We start from the raw sequence: 20,885 nt of genomic DNA, 5'->3' as shown, positions 1-20,885 counted from the left end.
TCCTGGCCCAATCAGCTGAGCTTGTTCAGCCTCAGGTCATCACCTCTATGAGGGAGAGAAGCACATCTGCCAGCCACTCAGTTATTTCAAGGCTCCAGTAGAACAGTGCACATGGAAGGTCTTTAGGAGCAGGGGCAGGCAGGGAGCTGGTGGTGGAGTCTGGAGAGAAACAGCCCCTACCCCCACACCCCGCATCTTCAGATCCTACCAAGCAGTTAGGTGAGGGGCGCGGGGCGCGATCTCTAGGTTCCTGAAGCTTCCCTCAGGCCCGGAAACAATGCTCTTTGGGGTTCCCTTTGCAAAAAAGCAACTGTGAATACAGACCAGAGCCAAATCCCAACCCTTGCTTGAAGGGTTGCCTCTCACTGCCTGTCACTCTCTGGGCAGCAGAAGGACTCAATTGATCCTTCCTGCTGAAGGGGCATGAGCCTCACCTGTTGCTGCGAAGACCCGTGGTCTGGGTCCCAGCATCTAACTCTGCAGGGCTCGCACCTTCTCTTTGAATCGCGAAGCTTATGGAAATCGAGTCCAAAGCACCATGAATACGGCCCTGTCCCGAGGGCCCCCTCCTCTAACTGTACTTAGTTCACTCAAATTATAACCCAAAGCTGGAAAGGTGCAGATGTTTTATAAATAAGCTCTCCCTTCATACATTCCACCACTGACACGCACATGTGCACACGCTTCACGCACCTAGAGGGACAATCACTTGTACTATCTGCTCCCAGAATAGGCTCCCGAGCTGCGACACGAGTTGCTATGAGGCAAGAGCTTCCGCCAAAGCGGGCTCACACCAGCTCGATGCCCCCCGACCCCCGCAGAGATCCACCGCAGGGACCTCCCCACCTGGCGCTGCACCTCGGGGCTCTGCATCCTGAGATGCCCAAACGCGGGGCCCTACTCCCTCGGCCCCCTCTGCGTCCCCCAGCTGCCTCTGGGACACTCTGCTCAGGTGCAGGGACGGAGTTAGTGCAGGACTCACCTGAGTGTCCCCGCTGAGTCGCCAGAAGTACCTGTCTGCTCAGCTCCCCGCATTCGCCGTGGTGCCCGAGGAGCCGCCTGCTGTCACCGCAAGGAGACCCAGGCTGCCCCGCAGAGCTCGTCCCCACGGCCAGACCGAGTCATAGACGGAGGCCGCCCCCTGCTCAGTGACTGGTCTCAGGGGTCACTTCTCCAGGAGGGTCAGGTCAGCAACAAGACTGCACCCTGAGCCTGACCCAGGCCTGCGGCCGGGGAGCCCCTGTCTTGGTGCCTGGCCTCAGTCGGCCGCGGGCAGCGCTCAGGACATGCTCCGGGCAGGCACCAGCGGCTCCGCTAGCACCGACTGCGTCCTGAACTGCAGCTGCTCTGGCCGCCAGGCTTTATAAATATAAAGTTCTTGGAGCAATTGCTGGAGCTCCCTTGGGGTCTGGAACACATCCCCCCTCTGGTGGCCAATCTCAGCATTACAGACCCCCCCCCCCCTCCTTCTCCCGCCCAGTCCGGATCCGAGAAGTCAGCCTTGCCCCGGGACCCCACACACCTCATCTAAAACCCCACGCAAAATAAGTTTTGGAAAGCTGCTGCAGGAATGACCGCTGGACCTGGCTCAGGGGCCACCCGAGAAACCAGTCTTAGAAACTTATTTATAGGACAGAATTTGCATTGCTCAATTCATTCACCAAACTTGGCTTAGAATTAATTTACGCGTTTTTCTGAAGTCACATCCACCCGCAGAGGACACAGATTTGGCCACGCTGGAGAGGTTCAGAAGAGCCTTCCGTGAGCACTGAGGGAACCTCCCGAAGACAGTGTCAAAGCGACTCGGGAAGGCAGGAAGCGTTGATGGAGCGTTGGCCCTGCACCAGGGCCCGGGGCATACAGAGATGGGGAGACGGGCTCCCTGACCTCAAGGGGGCTGCAATCCAGGATGAGAGGTGCACTCAGGCACAAATAACTGGAAACCTAAGGGTCATCGAACACATCTTCAATTGCGATCTCGCCAAAATGTTAAGAGAGTAATTACATTCAGACTGGGGAAAGGCGTGGGGATAATTCAAAAAATAGCTCGAGCCAGTGGCCGGCACTGTCAGTGTGCAAGCACGCCCCCTGCCCACGAAGACACACCCACTGACTGGTTAAAAACTCAGACTCAATGCCAGAAGGTCAGACCTCGTACAAGACAAGTTTGCCAGGGCTCAGCATCTCCCCACAGTGCAGGTGCCAACCCACAACTGAGTCAGAAAGGTCTTACAAACATTATATGGTCTCATTCATTTGGGGAATATAAAAAATAGTGAAAGGGTATAAAGGGGAAAGGAGAAAAAATGAGTGAGAAATATCAGAAAAGGAGACAGAACATGGAAGACTCCTAACTCTGGGAAACAAACTAGGGGTGGTGGAAGGGGAGGAGGGCAGGGGGTGGGGGTGACTGGGTGATGAGCACTGAGGGGGGCACTTGACGGGATGAGCACTGGGTGTTATTCTATATGTTGGCAAATTGAACACCAATAAAAAATACATTTATAAAATTAAAAAAAAAAAAAGAAAGGTCTTAGTCATGTTCAGAGACTGAGCCTCCTGACCATCTCTGGGAAGCAGTTCTAGTATGAGGCTCCATTTCACAGAGGGAAGACACAGTAGTAGTCATAGTAATAATAAAATAATAATAATAGCAGCAAGGAGGAGATGAGATGGAGAAGCAGGGAGGAGGAGCGGGAGGAGGGTGGGAGGAGGGGGCAGGGAGAAGCAGGAAGTGGAGGAAAAATACTTTCTAGTCTATACTATGTGCTAGGTGATTCCGAGTGCTTTTCATATATTAAGTCACATTGACAGCCCTGTGAGGTTGGTCCTATTACTATTCCCATTTTATAGAGACAGAGGCTTTTTAGTAACTTGTCCAAGGTCAAGCAGCCTGTAAGCAACGGAGCTAGATTCCACCCTAGGCAATAGGATGCTACACTGTGCCCTAACCGTGCCCCTACACTGTCTCTCATGAAAAAGTGTTCTTTAATCACCCATCAATTCACCAACATTCCTCGGAATACAATCTTAAAAATAGCCAGAGTCGGGCTCAACGTGTTCTGTCCGGGAGTCTTTGTTGCAGAGATGTGTATATTAGCAAGAAATGCCAGTGGGTTAATAAAACCCTGGTGATGTCCTCCTTCACCCAATACAAAGAACATTTTATAATACTCCCACACTGGTGTGCCCTTGCCTGGAGGGGAAGGGAAGGAGGGGGACCCAAATGCAGTCCAGGCTATTGGCTGAGCCTCTCCTTACCATTGATAATTAATGATACACAAATGGCAGAGTCTAGTGTCTGCACATGAGACCCACAAGTAGGCATAGAACTGTTAAAACTGTAACATTTCAGGAGAAACAAAGCTTATCCTTTTAAAACCCATAGCTTCAGACAAAGGATCACTTCTCTCTCTTGTTTCTGGTTCACCTCGCTTCTTATAAGATTGGTCGTATTGCTGCATGCAGCAGTCATTCCTTCTTTGATTTTTATTTTGTGCCGAGTAACGTTCCATTATATGCATTTACCGCAATTTGTTTATTCACCTGTTGGAGGGCATTCGGGCTGTTGCCAATCTTTGTCTGTTATGAGTAGAGCCACCCGAACAGGTAAGGGCACATTTGATAGCAAAGTATAGGAACGACCTGGAGGCCAGGTTTTCTAGTGGATGAGAGTCCTTCAGGCAGCTGGGAGCTCAGATGGCACCTCCTTGTCACCTAAAACCAGAAGGGTCCAAAAAATGGTTTGTTTCCATTCAATCACAGAAGGCATTTGTCATAGGTGTTTCTCCCCAGGTGGTATTATGAAAATGCGGTCGTGTTGAAGGAGAGTTGGACAGACTTCCAAAGTAGCTCATCTATGGATGTGGAGGCCGGTCGGGCATGCCTGAACACAGCCCGTGTGCTCAAGTGCTTCCTGCTTTCTTTGAATGATTTCTTTTGACTGTCCCAGTGACTCTGTACGGTGCCGCTGGGGAGGCAGTTATCATCCCCAGTCTCTGTATGGAGAAATTGAGCAACACCGAAACCAAACGTCATGATGCTGGGCTCCTGGACACAGTACCTACAACTGTCCTCTGCTTCCAGAGAACATCTACACCTGCAGGGATGCCCTCCATACATTCAGTTATTCATTCAACAAACATCTGTTGTGTACCTTTATGCAATATATTCCAAATCTTCTTGCAAACATGAATTAGATCCAGCCCCCATCCTTCGGGATCTGGCCCAGGAGGAGAGGAGGCACCAGGGTGGGGAATCATAGCCTGGCACCTCTCAAAGGGCTCCTTGTGGCTTCATGTACAGCTTTTGCTGGATGAATTGCAAACCTCATCCTCAGCCCTGACTTTGTTTCCTGCCCCCAACAAGAATCTTTCTAAAAAGTCTAACATACCTAAGGAGAAAAGCACAAACTGTTACTACCCACTTGTACATTGCTCACCAACCGCATAGGCCTGATGAACCACATCTGGATCTGGGTCACCAACAGAATATTAGAGCCACCCCAGAAGCTCTCCTTGTGCCCCTTCTGGTCCATAATCCTCCCAACCACCAGGTAATCACTATGTCACATGCCATCACCTTGGATGATTTTGCCTGTTCTTGAATTTCATAGAGATGGAACCATGACCGTGTGTCTGGCTTCGGCATCATGTGAGTGAGATTATTCCCTTTCCTTGGGTTTAGCAGTTCGTTTCTTCTTGTGGCTCTAAGTAGTCCATTGTGTGAATTGACCACAATTAATCTGTCCTTTCCACTGTTGATGGGCATTTGGTTAGTTTCTGGTTTTTGACCATTACAAAGAGTCCTGCTGTGAACATTCCCGAGCACGCCTTCTGGTGAACGTACAGGTGCATTTCTCTCAGGGGCATCCCTTGGAAGGGAATTGCCGGGTAATAGGGTGACATGCTGTTCAGCTTGAGCAGATAATGCCTGTGAATTTTCCAGAGTGGTTGTACTGGTTACTGGTTCATCCTCCCGCCAGCAGCATGTGCGAGTTCCAGCAGCTCCTCACCCTCCTCTGTGTTAGTAACTTCATCTTGAATATTTTATCCATCCTGGTAGGTATGGAGCATCATCATACTATGGTTTTAAGGTGCATTGTCCTGATGACTAATGAAGTTAAACACCTTCGATTAGTCACTTGCTAAGTCATTCTAATATTTTTTATCTGAAGTCTGAGTCTGTAATTCTCACTCTCTGTGTCTCCATTGACCCCAGCATGATGGATTCGTGTGGACAGTTCCATGGGCCTGGAATGGCTCCCCCAGGTGTTTGCAAGACTAATTCCTTTGCATCCTTCCAACTATTTCTCCAATGTCACCTTCTCCACAAAGCTAACCCTAATAATGATCCAGTTTCAAATTGCTATCTACACGCCTCCCCGACCCACACACCGGACTCTCCTTACCTTGCTCTACTTTCTCTTTTCCATCGCCCTCATTGACTTAACTTACTATGTAAATCACTCTGCTCATCAGTGATGACTCATGTACTGCTTACAATCTGTAGAATGTCAGCTCCAGAAGGTAGCTCACGTATGCCTCTCAAACACCTAGAACAGTGCCTGGCACATAGTAAGTGCTCAACAAGTATTTGTTGGATAAAGATGTGGGGAAAGTGCATTCTAGGTACTGGGAACAAGGAAGTTCTAAGACCCTAGGATGGAAACAAAGTGGACATGATGGAGGGGCAGAAAGGAAGCCCATGTGGCTGGAGCACAGGAAATGCAGTGAGCCAAGAGATGAAGGCAAAAAGCAGGGAAACCTGAATCTTCTTTTTTTCCTCTCAAAGATTGTATTTATTTATTTAAGAGAGAGAGAGCACAAGCATGGGGAGCAGCAGGCTACCCACTGAGCAGGGAGCCCCACATGGGGGTTCGATCCCAGGAAAGACCCTGAGATCATGACCTGAGCCAAAGGCAGACACTTAACCATTTGAGCCACCCAGGCACCTGGGGCTTGGATCTTATTCTGGGTAGAGCTAGAAACTAGAAACTGCTGCTCTTTCTATATGTCTCCCTCTTCTCCCTGGGAGCACAGAGGTCTATAGTGCATATTTATAACTTTTTAAATTATATCTTCCCTATAATTTTCTAGTTTTTAATTAAAAAATTTTTTAATTGTACTAACATACACATAACATAAAATAGAACATCTTAACCATGTTTTAGTGTACGGTTTAGAAGCACATTCATACTGTTGTGCAACCATCTCCCCCACCCATCTCCAGAATTCTTCATCTTGTAAAACCACAGCTCCATCCCCACTGAACACTAACACCCCATTTTCCCCACCTCCTGACCCCTGGCAGCCCCCATTCTATTTTCTGTCTCTACAAATTTGACTGTCTAGTCACATTACTGTTGCTTCATTTGTGGCCTGCTCTACAAAACATATATTCTTTAATTTTTGCCCTCTAGAATTTTCTTTTTCTCTAGCTTTTAACTAAGTTTATGTGACATATAAATATTTCAAAAACAACTTTTGTCCATTGTTCACCATCTTTTTCTGTTGTTCAGCTTTGTAGGAATATCCTGATGAAAAAGTATGTCATCTCTCAAAACTGAGAATTTGGAGTTACTGTTTTTAAAAAGTAACCCCTGTTTAATGATACAATAAATCTCATAACTTAGGTCTTGTTCAGGATATAGTTTTGGTAAAAGTGGTTATAGTACACATGAAATGATAGTGGAATTTGGCTTTTGTGGTTTTATAAAATTTTGTTTGATCAATAATATAAGTGCTTTCTGATTTACCATCTTATTGTTTATCTGAAATCACTCATCTGATCTCAGCTGGAGGCCACCAATCACCCCAGCCACCAGCCCTCCACCCCCCTGCCAATAAGAACTAAATGTGAGAGAGGGAAGACAGATCCAAAGAATGGGGCTTCCAAGTCAGAAAAGAATCCAAACCTCTGGGAGAGTCTACACTTGATCGGCTTTAAGTCATTCCTGAGGATTCTTAGTTCCTCTTCTATAACTCTCTGTATCTTCCCCCCCCAAAAAATAATTATGCATACTTTATTAATTAGAAAAAATACAATAACATCTTTACAAGATGATTCACACTTTGTAAGGCTGAATTAGAGACAACACCCATAGTGTCAAGTCCAGACTTTAATTTGACCATTCCCAGTCACATGTCCTTGGGCAAATCACTAAACTTGATCTTACTGGACGTCAAGATAATCATGTCTTATTACAGGGTAGTTGTGAGGATCAGATAGGATAAGGCAGAGATTATGAGCCCAGTAGTGTCACGAGATGTTTCCAGGAATGCCCTGAAAAAGGATTCTCTGGTCAAAGCAAAAGGTGTTCCTTAGTTATAGGACTTATCAGAGCCTTTAAGATGCTATTGAGCACAGTGACTCTCCACAAAAGTGGGGGTGGGGAATGTAGTATTTACGCTTTTCTTTTTTTTTTTCTTTTTTTTTCTTTAGGCTTTTCCATTTTTAATTGAACACAGAGAACAGGGCTAGTGCTCCACAGGATGCACTCAAGGAAATTCTGAGCTAAGGTAGTAAAAAAGACATGTTTACAATTAAACAAAAACAAATTTTAGAAAACTGGAAGGCCTTTCCTCTGAGTGCCAATCAGTGGAAGATGTCTCATGCTACTGGACAGTGAGGAGGAGCCATTCATTCTGAAAGGACAATGATACAATCCTGCCTGTCATCTTCGGGGGGAGGAATCATGTCCCACTGGTCATCATCTTCCCATCCTGCCCGTAATATGAGTTAGACACCCAAAGCACGAATTAGACACCCAAAGCACGAGTTTCACATCTTTGCTCAAGGCCAGTGGCTGCCCACTTGGTCCTGTTTTCTTCTACCTTGACCCCCCACACCCTTTTCTCTCTTGGTACTTAGGCTAGTACCCCACCCACCTACTGAGACTTCACCCACAGACCTTCCTCCACCTCTATCTCCGCAGACTTTCCAACATGGTCCATGTCTCAGGACCAACCCAAGTCCTGTCCCTCACCTGACACCTTCTCCATTGGCAGGGCCTCCTTTTCTTCTGAGGGCCATTGTTTTCTGGGACTGCTCCATCTGTTCAGGTACCTGAACAGAGTGCTTTAGGTTGCTCTGAACTCACTGAGGTCGGGGTTCATGTGTTATACTTTTGCATGTCCCCTCCTCCCAGCATTGAGTCCAGTGATAGACCCAAAGCAGGTGACAGGTCAACACTAACTGGTGATGGGGACAGTAGGCTTCAGAGATGCTGTGTGAAGAAGAGACAGGATTCCTAAGCACCGAGGGTACGAGCAAATCATTCAACATCTTTGAATCTTTGTTTCCTCTTCTGTAAAACTGGGTTACTGCTTCCTGGCCTTCCCATCTCAAAGGTTATTACAAGGAAGAGGGATGTTGAAAACTCAAAGCACTTCACGAATGTGAGCCACTGTTAATATTTTTCACAGTTGACAGCCCTTGACAAATGGAGTATTCATTGTAATGGTTCTTTCTCTAGTGTCCAGCTGCTGACAGCTGGCGCTGAGTCTAAGACAGTGGGAGCGAGAGCCTCTGCGTTGCAGAGTTCCCTGCTCCTCATGCATCATGGAATCCACCCAACCATCTGCTTCATCTCCCTGTGCTCAGCTCATTTTCATTCATTTCCCAGAAGGTGTGGGGATGATGAATTACATGAGGCAGCCCAGGTTTTCTGACTCTCTTCCAGGGTTGTAGGCAGCAAAGATGTGGAGCCCTCTCCCCATGGTGTACACAGGCCAGAAGACCCAAGGGAAGGGCTTGCCCAGACCTCTCTCTGTTATAAAATTTAATGACCCAGGGTACTCGAAATAGGTCATAGAGTGAGGGGCTCCAAGAGGATCTGTCCTGGAGCTGAGATGATGTAAATTTTTTTTGGGAATTGGATGATGAAGTAATTTTAATGTGAGCAATTTGTAATGTGTAGCCAAATGTGTTCATTCAAGTGAATCATAAGAAACTTCTCAAAACAGGGTGAGAATGTGGGCCAAAACTCAGAAGAAAAGATTTAGTGGAATAAATATACAACAGACAGCAAGGTTAGAAAAATTCATCTGCTCACAAACAAGATAGGAGGTAACAGTCTCCTCAGGAGTGCATAAGAAAAAAACTAAGATTTTAGGTGACTGACGTTGATATAAGAGTTGAGAGAAACAGCGATTCAAAACTTAGGCTGTATTAATAGAAGCATAGTGTGCAGAAAAATGGAGGTGACAACGTTCCTGCAGTCTGCATGGTGAGCTTATTATATCAGGTAAAGTATGTTCAGTTCTAGGTGCTTCTGATTGAAAGACTAGGTCCCAGCTTGGAGGTTGCTCATGGGGGTGACCAGGGACGTGAAGGGTTCTAGAACCAAGAGGGAAGAGCATTGGTTAGCCCAGAGCAGACCCAATCAAGGGGACATGATTTCTGTTTGCAGATATATCGAAGGCTGATATGGAGAGCAGTGTTAGGATTTTTTTTTTTTTAATGATAGTAGAGAGAGAGGCAGACTTCCCACTCAACATACAGAAGCTGTAGTTCCCCATAGAGCTGTCTGGATCTGGATGTCTCAGCTGATGACTGCAAACTCCCCGCTCAAATTGTTTAATCAGAGCCTGGGTAGTGTGTGCCAGGCAGCAGTACCACACAGGCGTCTCCTACATCAGGGGACTAGTTGGACCCAGGGACCTTAGGGATCTCACTCAAGTCTAAGAGAGCCTTCACGCAAAAATATTCTCCACCTTCATAGAAAATAACTTACAACCAATATTGCTGCTTAGGTTGTTTTGGATTGGGGGAGAAAAAGAGCATTCCATGCATGCTTTTCACATTAGGAACTAAGAACAGGAAACATTATATTCAGTAAATTTAATAAGTAATAATAATAAAGATATTTTGGCTGCGTATTATGCCAGGAGAAGAGAAAAGGAGAAAAAAGATGGAGAAAAAATGAAAGAATGTTGGAGATAAAGGAGAGGAAGACAAGGAAAGGAGAGGAAAACAAGGCAGATAAATGGAATAAAAGAGAAAGAGAAAGAGGGAGGAAAAGAGTGAAGTGATACAATATATTTTTCCTTTTTTGCTTTCTTGAAGCATGATACATATCTTGACTAGCACAAGATGGAGCTTTTCTTTTTCTAATTTAGATTTTACATTTATCAGGGATATGCATACATTATTTAAGAATCTTTTCAAACAATCTTTTCAATTAATCTTGTATCGGATAACTCTACAGGCTTATAATGGAAACAGCAGCTCCTAACCTCTCATACCCAGGTTCTATTTCCCACAGGTACCTATTTCAACCCATAAACAGTTACTTTTTATATTTATTTCCCCATTTCTAAATAATACAGTTATACTGCTATTTCTTGATTTTTGTTCTGTTTTGTTAAATGGATTATCTGCTCCCACTATGGAGAAAAGAGTTAGCTTTCTTGACTCTATTTCTCATTTTACACACATTCTTTCCCCTATCCTCCTGGTGCAGTTATATGATGCTTTCCTTTAGATTATTTTTGTTTACTTTCTTATAATTGTATAAATATTATTCACAACCAAGCCATGCACTATATTTTCTTTTGCAACATTTTATTGCCCCTAGAGTTCATAATGATCTTATTTTTCTATTTATCTATCTCGTTCTTCTCCAATATTCCCCACCTCAACTCCTACACCATTTTCATCTATCTCCTCTAGATGTAGTCAAATACACAAGGTATTCTAATTTATATATTTTTTAAATATTTTATTTATTTATTCATGAGAGGCACGAGAGAGAGGCAGAGACACAGGCAGAGGGAGAAGCAGGCTCCCTACAAGGAGCCTTATGTGGGACTCAATCCCAGGACCCCAGGATCATGACCTGAGCTGAAGGCAGATGCTCAATCACTGAGCTACTCAGGTGCCCCTCTAATTTATATTTTTGTAGATGTCTCCTCCAGACATTCTGATTTGCTCCATGCTGGATCAATTGCTTTCTACTTCTAGCTCATGGGTGTTATCCAGAGATTTTCCTTCACCTTAATCCTGGAGTTTCTTCTTGACTCTGTCTTGGGTCAAGACCTCTGTCTTCTTACTATTATGCTTTTCTCTTTTTTAATTTACTTCCCTGTTTTGGTGGATCACATTTATTGTGGGATACATTTATGGAGACCTTGCATGTCTGAAGATATCTATATTACCATTATCCTTGACTGATACTTTGTCTGGGCATAAAATTCTAACGAGATTGCCTGCAAATTCTGAAGGCATTCTACCATTGTCCTCTATCTTCCAATAGTATGAAGTCCGAAACTATTCCCATTTCTGACCTTTATACGTGACTTTCTTTTCCTCTCTAGAAGTGTTTGAAATTTTCTCTGTCTCCAGTGTTTTAACATTTTTTCCAAGATCAGTGTTAGTGTAGGTCAGTTTTTATTTATTGTTCTAGGCATTTGATGAGACCTTTCAATCTAGAATCTCAGGTTCAATATTTCTGGGAAACTTTTTTGAATTATTCCTTTCGTAACTGCCTTCCCCTCTCCATCCCTTTCTTTTGCCCAAACTCTTCTTGTTTAGATATTGGATTTCCTGGACAGATTCTCTCATTTTTCTAGTTTTTCTCCCCCAGCTTCCATCTTCTCATTTTTTTTCTTGTTTTATTTTTGGGGAATTTTCTTTGAGTTTATATTTCAAATGCTCTTTTTAATTCAAATTTTTTTCTTTTTTTTAAGATTTAATTTATTTATTCATGAGAGACACAGAGAGAGAGGCAGAGACATAGGCAGAGAGAGATGCAGGCTCCATGCAGAGAGCCCTATGTGGGACTCGATCCTGGGACTCCAGGAGCATGCCCTGAGCCAAAGGCAGACGCTCAACTGTTAAGCCATCCAGGCGTCCCCCAAATGATGTTTCTTGACTCCTACTCTGCACTGTTGACCAAGTCACCCAAACCACCTTTACACATGGGCTACTAAGCCAGGTTTTCTCCATCTTGTTCTTGTGCAGTTGAGTTGCAAATTCTGAGTCTATTTTACATTTATCCCTAATTATATTTAATCTTACTAGCTTTAGTTCATTACTCCAATCTGTTGAGATCTTTTGAATTTTGATTCTATCTTCCATTAGCTAATTCTAATTTTGTGTCATTTACAAATCTGATAAGCCTGTCACATGCTACAACCAAGTCACTGATAATATACTGAAAAGCTCAGGACTAAGGCTTTAGGTGACTTCACCAGCTCTCCCTCCTCAAGATAATGCTGAGCCACTGAGCAACTGTGCTTGGTTCTTATAACTCAATATCTTTATCTTCCTGGCATTCAACCCATAATTTCTCCATCATGGCCACAGAAATGTCATGAGTCTTTTTGTTTCTCTATGTCAATGGAAAAATTTTAAGATATAAGGCATTAGTCGACCTGAGGTAGGTAAGACCAACAGATCAGGAGACACTGAAAAGATAGCTTGTTACTCAGAGTTCTCAGGAAGAAGGAGCATGCCACCCCATGGGGGGGCTACCTGGGAAGCACCAGTGTTAGTTAGGAGGCAAAGAAAGTGAGGAGGAATAATGGGCAAGAGATTTTGTTGTGATTTCCTTGGGAAGGAACAAATTAAACAGGGTAATCAGGTTTAGGATTGGCTAGTTTGAATAATTCCAGCAGGATCTGGGGCATGAGGACTGTCCCTATCATCTTGTAACTGGCCTTGGAATTATTAGTGGTGGTGGACAGTTATCCAGAGTATGAGTATGAGAGCCTGATAGAGTTTGGGAAGCCACTGAAGTTTCAAGAGAGTAACATTACCTATACTATGTTTTCTAAGATATGAGGGAGAATGAGTTATAAGTGGACAAGAGTGAATGGGAAAATTGTTAAAAGATTGTTAGAAATGGTGCGAGAAATTAACAATATCTAGCAAAATTATGTGGGATTTACCCTTTGACCAGCAATCCTTCTTCTAGCATTCTATCCCCAAAACTCACTGGCAAAATATAAATGAAGTCTGCACAAGGCTATCTGTTGCAACAGTGTTTGTAGTAGCAAGACTGGAAAAATCCAAATGCCTACCAAAGGGGGATTGCTTGAATAAATTATAGTGTAGCTGCACAGTGAATTACCACTATGTAACTACAAAAAGATTTGAGGAAGATGTTTAATACTGCCACGAAGTGATCTTGATCTCTAAGATATGTTGTTGAAAGAGAAACATGTGGACAGTGTACATATAGTATGCTATCTTTTATGGAAGGAATGGGTGAAATATGAGTGTGTATTTCCTTTTGTTTCCAAAAAACAATGGAAGGATAAACCAAAAGCTAATAAAAGTGGTTACTAATTAGGGGGAAGAAAGGAACTGGATAAAGGGGACAGGAATGAAAGTTAAAATTTATTAGAATGTTCCTTGTTTATAGTTTGGAACCATGTAAGAGTTTTATATAATACTGAAAAAAAAATTGGATCAAAAAAAAGCAATCCTTCAAAATTGAAAACATAAACCTAACTATATTAAGTTCATATGATAATCACACAAAGAATTATTTTTAGTATCTTTAAATCCTAGTATTTTGGCTATATGTTGTCAGCTAGATCTTAGGGGAAAAAAGAGCAGCAAAGTAATGTAAGTTGTACTCAGTTATCTTGTTATTAATAATATTGGTATTGGTATTTCACCATTGTCTGTAATAAGATAAACATATAACAATGTTATGAACCAAGAGTTTGAGCATAAGAGAAAAGATATACAATTATAAAATAAAGTAAGCTAAGCAGGAACTCTGAAATGTTAAAGTTAAATTGGAAATAGAGTGAACTCATTTATTTTCAAAATGTAAAAGTTTTTAATTTTGATGAAGTCCGGTTTATCAATTATTTTCTTCTATTTCTTATGACTTTGGTGTTGGGTCTAAGAAATCAGTGCTTAAACTGAGGTCCCAAAGAGTTACACTTATGTTTTTCTGAGAATCTCATAATTTTAGCTTTAAATTTAGGTCTGTAATACATTTTGAGTTTTTTATGTATGTATGGGATGAGGTAAGCATCCAAATTCATCATTTTGCATATGGATATCCATTTTTTCTAGTACCATTTGTTGAAAAAAACAGTTTTTCCCATATCACCTTTCTCAAAAATTATTTGGCCTTAGATGTTTATTTCTGGACTCTCAATTCTATTCCATTGATGTCAGACTGACATCACTTATGCCACTACCACACTGTTTTGATTACTGTAGCTTTGTGTAACATTTTGAAAATTGGAGAGTATGAGTCTTACAGCTTTTCCTTTTTTTCGAGATTGTCTTGGGGATTATGGGCCTTTTGCATTTTTAAAGAATTTTAGGATTGGCTTGTCAATTTCTATAAAAAAGTTAGCTGGGATTTTAATAGTAGCTGTATCCAGTCTGGGGACAATCAATTTGGGGACTACTGCCATAATAATGACATTAAGTATAGTATCTAATCTATGAGCATGGGACATCTTGCCATTTATTTCAAGATTTCAAAATTTCCTTTAACTGTTTTATAGTTTTTAGCATATACATATTGCACTTTTTTGTTAAATTTATTCCTGGGTGTTTATTTCATGCTATTGAGAATGGGAAAATAATTTTTCCCAAAATAAATGGAAGTTGCTTTATTTTGGATGGGTAAGTAGCCAGGGAGTTTCAAAAGTAGAGCTCATGTCCATCCATACTAGATAATGACAGTAAAATAATTTTATGTGTCTTCTGTTTTTGAAGATACACCTTCCAAAAATATGCTTGCACTTTCATACATTGGGAATTGCTTCCTTAATTTCATTTTTGGATTATTGTTGTGAGTATATATTGCTCTTGTATCCTGTGATCTTGGTGAGCTTCTTTATTCTAGCAGTTTTTTCAGTGAATTCTGTAGGATTTTCTGTATGAAAGACTCATGTTGTTTGTGAATAAAGAATTTTACTTTTTTTAAAAAAGTTTGGAGTATGGGCTCTGGACTGGTTGATTTGCATTTAAAAGCACATCACACTCATTGGAAGGCAAGTTATTCATTATCTGTAGGAAGTGGAGTGGAGGTAGTCCCTCCAGGGTTGGCAAGGCCCCAGATGACAAATCATCAGAATATAGAAAATAAACGATGTGATTAATACACAAATACAGTGTGTTAATACACAAATACATTGGACTAATGTTGATGCAAGGTGAGTCTGTGGACAGTCTCAAAGAAGTCCTGCCTCAGTGCTCATGAGACTATAGTTGCCCCAAATATTTTCTCTTTTACTTTCCTCATCCAAAAAGAAGGAGGAGAAAGTGTCAGAATAATCTGGTCACTATTTCCCCAGACTGTTCCTGACTCCTCTCAGCTCATGAGCTTTGGGGACGCTCCACTGGGGGGCTCAGCAAAGGTTCAGCCTGCAGGGAGTAGCCAGCACCTGAAGATCCCTTCCCTATGTCCTTCAGTGTGCTCCTTGTAAAGAGTGTGCACATGTGTGTGTATTTCTCAAGATAGAATCATTCCTAGATCAACAGTTTTCCTTCCCCAATTCCTACTGAAACTTATTATGCATAGAAACCTCAAATCCAAGTTAAAGGCAATGAGTTAGAATTAAAACTAGCTGGGATTAAGCATCTACTCCCTAAGATCCACTAGGATGAGCTCTTGGCAAGGGTGAGCGAGTATTCTTGCCATTGATTGTCTCTCCCCTTCTCTGGATTGGGTAACTTTGGCCACTTCCCCAGCACATACTGGCTGGCTCTCTGCCAAACACATGCCACTGTGCCCCTGACAGAGTAGACCACATCCACCAGGATTTTAGCACATGTGAGAACACGCTTGGGAAGCTCATTGTCTTTCTCTGGAAACTCTTCCAGTCCCTTGAATGTGTAGAGAGAAACTGCTAAGGACACAGATTAAGAAGATGGCCAGATCTGGGCAGCCCGGGTGGCTCAGCGATTTAGCGCCCCCTTTAGTCGGGCTCCCTGCATGGAGGCTGCTTCTCCCTCTGCCTGTGTCTCTGCCTCTCTCTCTCTCTCTCTCTCTCTCTCATGAATAAATAAATAAAATCTTAAAAAAAAAAAAAAAAAAAGATGGCTAGATCTCAACCAGAGGCAGGATTCCCAGGAAGAATTATAACCCTTCCACCCTGGTATTTCCAGGTCTCTCTCTGTCATGTCACCAGATGAAGCCAGTGTGCCAGCAGACAGCATATCAGTGTGAGCATAACAGACTCTCCATTTAATCATACTCCTTGGGTCGTTGTCTAATTACCAGTAGATGGAAAGATAAAGCTCATCCAGCCCCATCTCCCTCCACATCCTTCCTCAGAGACTGTGTCCCCAGCAGGTATACCTTGGACCAGAGATTCATCAGGAATCCTTGCTGACTATGGGTTTTGATCGAAGGATCCATCCTTTAGAAGGCTTCCTCCCTGGGAGCAAGGTCTGTTGTCTGATTTTCTTCTTTGAGGGTTCTTCTATACAGCCACATCCCTGACTGTGGGCACACACAGAGCCCATTCCACTGCATGACTGATCTTCAGACTGTATGACAGGATCTCTAGAGACGACAGGCACATTGCTGAGGGTTTGAAACCCAAGCATCTGGATCCTGACATGCCAAGCCCACACCCTTGGCCTCTCTGAGTCCTGGTGGCTTTTTGGGCTCCTTTGGTGCTGGCATTCCATTATTCAGTTCAGCACATTCAAGCCTGCAGTCTCATATTACTAGCACAGCTTGGCACATATTCAAAGCACTGCAGAGTCACTCCCAAGCTTCTCCTTCCAGACACCATGTCCTCTTACATCTAATCTTTTCTGGTGGAAAGGGAAAGGTCCTTCTCAGGGGGTCTGGGGACCTGCCATTGGTGGGCTGTTGGAAGTATATTGATCCTTCAAGTATACAGCAATCCTCTTAAAAATCACCAAAGTACTCTACATGGAAAGGAACTTTGGCGGGAACTCAAAAGTTAAAGGAATAAACAGACATAGGAAGGTTTGCTTGGTAGCCTCAGGGCTGCTCCACTGTACAAATACAGGTGGTATGACTCACATGGTATTTTCTGGGAGCTGCACTCTGTGGAGTTGTGCAGCCCTGCTACCTGCTGATTCTTCCCTAATTCTTCATCTGTTCTCATTACTATTTGGAACGCAGTGCCCTACCCCTTTGGCAAACTTCAAGTTAATCTCTTAGAATGTGAGAGCCAGAAGGGACTTAGAGTTCAGTGACACACTATTACCTCATTTTGAGATAAGGAGATGGCAGCCTGAAGAGGTGAAGTAACTAGTGCAGGCATCCCAGGAAAAAGAGGCAGGAGTTGCTGCCAAGGCTCTTGACTTCTTCCTTACCTTTACCTCTAAGAATGGTCTACAGACCAGCAGCATGAGCAGATCCAAGAGCCTGCTACAAAGGCAGTGTGTCCCACTCTAGCCCTGCTGAATCAGAACCTGCCTTTAAGACTTCATGGTCACTTACATATGCACATGAAAGTTCACCATACCCAAGAAGGAACAGTGGAGACCTCTAACTGTACTCTCGTTTTCAGTGTAACCCAAATCCTCCCCCCGCCACACACACACACACATTCTGGGAGGAAAAGGATCGAAGTTGTATGTGAAGAACAAGAAGGGGTTAAAATGTGTGCATTTATGCATCTATGTGTCTGGAGAGGCTTACCCTTCCAGGTAGATGGCCCCAGAGGGGACATCTGTAAACCATGTTCATGTAAGTCTGGGGAGCTGTGACCTCACATCCTCCTCTCTCATTTTCTCATTTGAACAAGTTTTTGCTTTGACTTCTGTATGCCTGAACGAAGGCACAGCCTCTTGGCTCCTCACCCTCTTGATGTCAAGAATGTGACCTTTTGGAAGGGGGGAGGCCCTAGACAAGTGAGGCACCTGGGATTTGAAGCAGCCCAGCTCAGCTACTATCTCCTGGAGCCATTGCTTCGTGGAAAGAGGCTGCAGCTGGGGGCTATGGACCAAGTATTTGTGTTCTGCAAAATTCATATGCTGAAAACTAACCCCCTCTGTGATGGTGTTAGGATATGGGGCTTCTGGGAGGTGATCAAGACTTCCCATGAGAGCAGAGCTCTCATGACCGGGATCAGCACTCTTATAAAAGAGACACCATAGAGCTGCCTTGCCCGTCCTGCCATGTGAGGACATAGTGGGAAGGTAGCCATCTATGAGCTTGGAGGCAGGCTCTCACCAGACCCTAAATCTGCCAATGCCTTGATCTTGGACTTGTAGCCTCCAAAACTGTGGAATAAATTTTTGTTGTTTATAAGCCACCCCAACTGTGGTATTGTTATAGCAGCCCAAATGGACTAGGACATGAGGCATAGTCTCCCTCTTCCCACCGAATTCCATAACACTTTGGACCTCTCTTTAGGTTTGGTTTGGTTTGGTTTGGTTTGGTCTGGTTTGGTTTACAGAAGTCATCCCCATATCTCCACTTCATTGCAAGCTGTTTTGAGAAGGGACTGCTTCCATGCATTGTAGTCTTAACTGGATTTAGTAGATAGGTGGAGAGATTAGTGGAAAGGGACTGGTGAAGAAAACACATCTGGAGAGTGGAGGAGGCAGTCACCTCCTGGAGGTCAGCATCAAGAGCTTGACCCAGTTCTGCCCTGGACTTCCCTTGGTTCCAGGAAGACTGGCTCATCATTATGGATTGCATGGTGCCCCACTCACACACATGTGCTGAAGGTCTAATCCCCCAATGCCTCACTATTTGGAGATAGTCTCTTTAAAGAGGTAATAAAGTTAAAATGAGGTTAAGTTAGCCCCTAATCCCATCTGACTGGTAGCCTTATGTAAAGAGGAAATTTTGACATATCAAAAGACACCAGGGCATGCAGACAGAGGAAGATCATGTGAGGATACAGCAAGACAGTGGCCATCTACAAGCTAAGCAGAGAAGTCAAACCAGAAACCAATCCTGCTGACACTTCGTTCTTGAATTTCTAGTCTCTAGAGTTGGAGAAAGTATATTTCTGGTGTTTCAGGCACACAATATGTGGCATTTTTGTTACAGCAGCCTCATGAGCAAAGATACTCATGAACATGCATAACGACCCAGATTCTGAATCACCAAGAACTAAGTATCTAAGCACTTACCATATTTTATTTCTATGAAGAACAGCAATTTCTAGGCTCCAAATGGAAAGGCTTATTTTGATATAAATATTAGAAGGAAGTAGAAATTTGTGGACAAAATATAAAATGTTCTCTCCACTGGAAAAGAATCTGCAATGTGTCTGACTGTCATATGGCTGTGGTCTTTATTAGCATATTTTGCCACACAGAGTGTATATGCAACCTTTTTCAGGCATAATTCGATTTCCTTTAAAGCTGGAAAACCTACAGTCTGGGTTTGATTTGACGTTTTTGCGTATTAGCTCACCACCAATATTTCTAAAACTCTATGCCCAGGAAAGCAGCACTTAAAAAAAAAAAAAAGGTAGTTTTAGAGCATGCAATCTATTAAGTGCATGACTGTACTCAAATATGTAGGTCATATTTGCGGTACCAAGTTATTATTCTATTTTGTGATCCTATCTTACTGCTTTGTATGTCCCTCCCTCCAGTCATACTACAATTTCAAAGAGGTGCCCCATTCAAAGAACTGAAGGAGGTCAGTTCTTACAATCTGGAGCTGTAAGATGGCCCCTCCTTAACCACCTATTTGTAGATACCAAGTAGAAGTCTAAGGTAATGGGTCGCCTCTGGTTTCTTTCCTGATCTGAAATTCTAGGTTTCCCCTTTTCTCATTCCAATGTCCCCAAGTGGGGGCAGACTTTGAGACTCAAAAGACTTAGCATTGATTTTCCTAGTAGGAGAAGAACACAAAAACTCCTAGCCCTGAGAAGATGCCTGTCACTGAGGAAGTGGGAACATTCACCCACAGATATGGGTCAAACAGAGTGCTCTTGTTTACCCATGGTGGCTGGGTCCTATATCCTGCACCCCTCTCTTCTTCCCTGTACGCTCCCACCTAGTTACCCTTTAAATCAGTCTCCCTGAAGCCGAAACCCACACCAGTCATCTGAATAGAGAGAATTTAAAATAAGGACTTGCTTACTAGGTATAAAGTTCATAAGTAGGTAATGGGAAGGGGAAAAGAAAAACCCTTGCAGCCAGTTGCCAGCAGTATGTGTGTGCTGGGGTGGGGGTGGAGGGGTCTCCCCTTCTCTTCATGTCTATGGGGTAGAGTGAAAGCCTTCTCCTTCCCCTCTGCTTCTACTCAGCTCTAATTTTTGTGAAAACCTACACAAGCCTGTCCTCTCCATCGCCTTCTGGAAATTGCTCTAAAATTAACCTTTGAGGATAGATTTTTAACCAATTGCTGCTCCCTGATGGTGGCTCTACCCAGTCTGGGCTTGAGTAGGCATGTTTTATGCATCCTGAACTCTTGCCAAGACATAGATAGTTCCAGAGTTTCAAATATTCTAAGTTTTTAAAAACTTTTCTACAGGTTTTAATTTCTGGGAAAGAGAGAGAGAATCAATTGCCTTGGATTTGTCTCCCAGAGATCAGTCTTCAGCTTTCTTTCCGACCAGCTATATACAGCCTTTTTTTATCTTCCAGCTCGAAGCAAAATCCGCCTTTTCCTCCGTGTGATGCCAAAAGATAAAGATCATGGTCAAATAACTTGTCCCCTTTCCAGCAGCAAGAACCCTCATGTTTCTTCCAGGGTGAAAAATAAATGAAAGAACATTTATATAGGCTATGCAGCAAGATTTTAAAATAGAGATTTAAAATAGTTTTTATCACTGATGGTATCTAGAATATAATCTTACCCAGATTTTATGGATCATTATCAATTTTCTCTTTGTCCCTAATCAGATTAAACTGTGAGGTTAGGAGGAGGGAGGATATACTGTTTTGACATGGTATTTAGATAGAAGGAAATAAACCAGCATAAATTCATACTATTCTGGGTAATTCCATTG

General features: G+C 43.2%; 1 protein-coding gene across 3 annotated transcripts in view; it reads right to left on the bottom strand.

The window, feature by feature from the left end:
* SCARA5 (scavenger receptor class A member 5) overlaps nt 1-1,436 on the bottom strand; it is a 122,956-nt gene extending 121,520 nt beyond the window's left edge. Inside the window, exon 1 of one of the 3 annotated variants that reach the window (XM_038573735.1) lies at nt 983-1,436. The gene's annotated coding sequence lies outside the window, so the exon portion shown is untranslated. The remainder of the gene's footprint in view (nt 1-982) is intronic. The other 2 variants (XM_038573733.1, XM_038573734.1) reach the window with 2 other exon arrangements.
* Nucleotides 1,437-20,885: the final 19,449 nt, after the last annotated feature.

This window comes from Canis lupus, chromosome 25 (genome assembly GCF_011100685.1).
Source record: "Canis lupus familiaris isolate Mischka breed German Shepherd chromosome 25, alternate assembly UU_Cfam_GSD_1.0, whole genome shotgun sequence".
Taxonomy (NCBI): Eukaryota; Metazoa; Chordata; class Mammalia; order Carnivora; family Canidae; genus Canis; species Canis lupus.
This window is presented reverse-complemented; position numbering and strand designations above follow the sequence as displayed.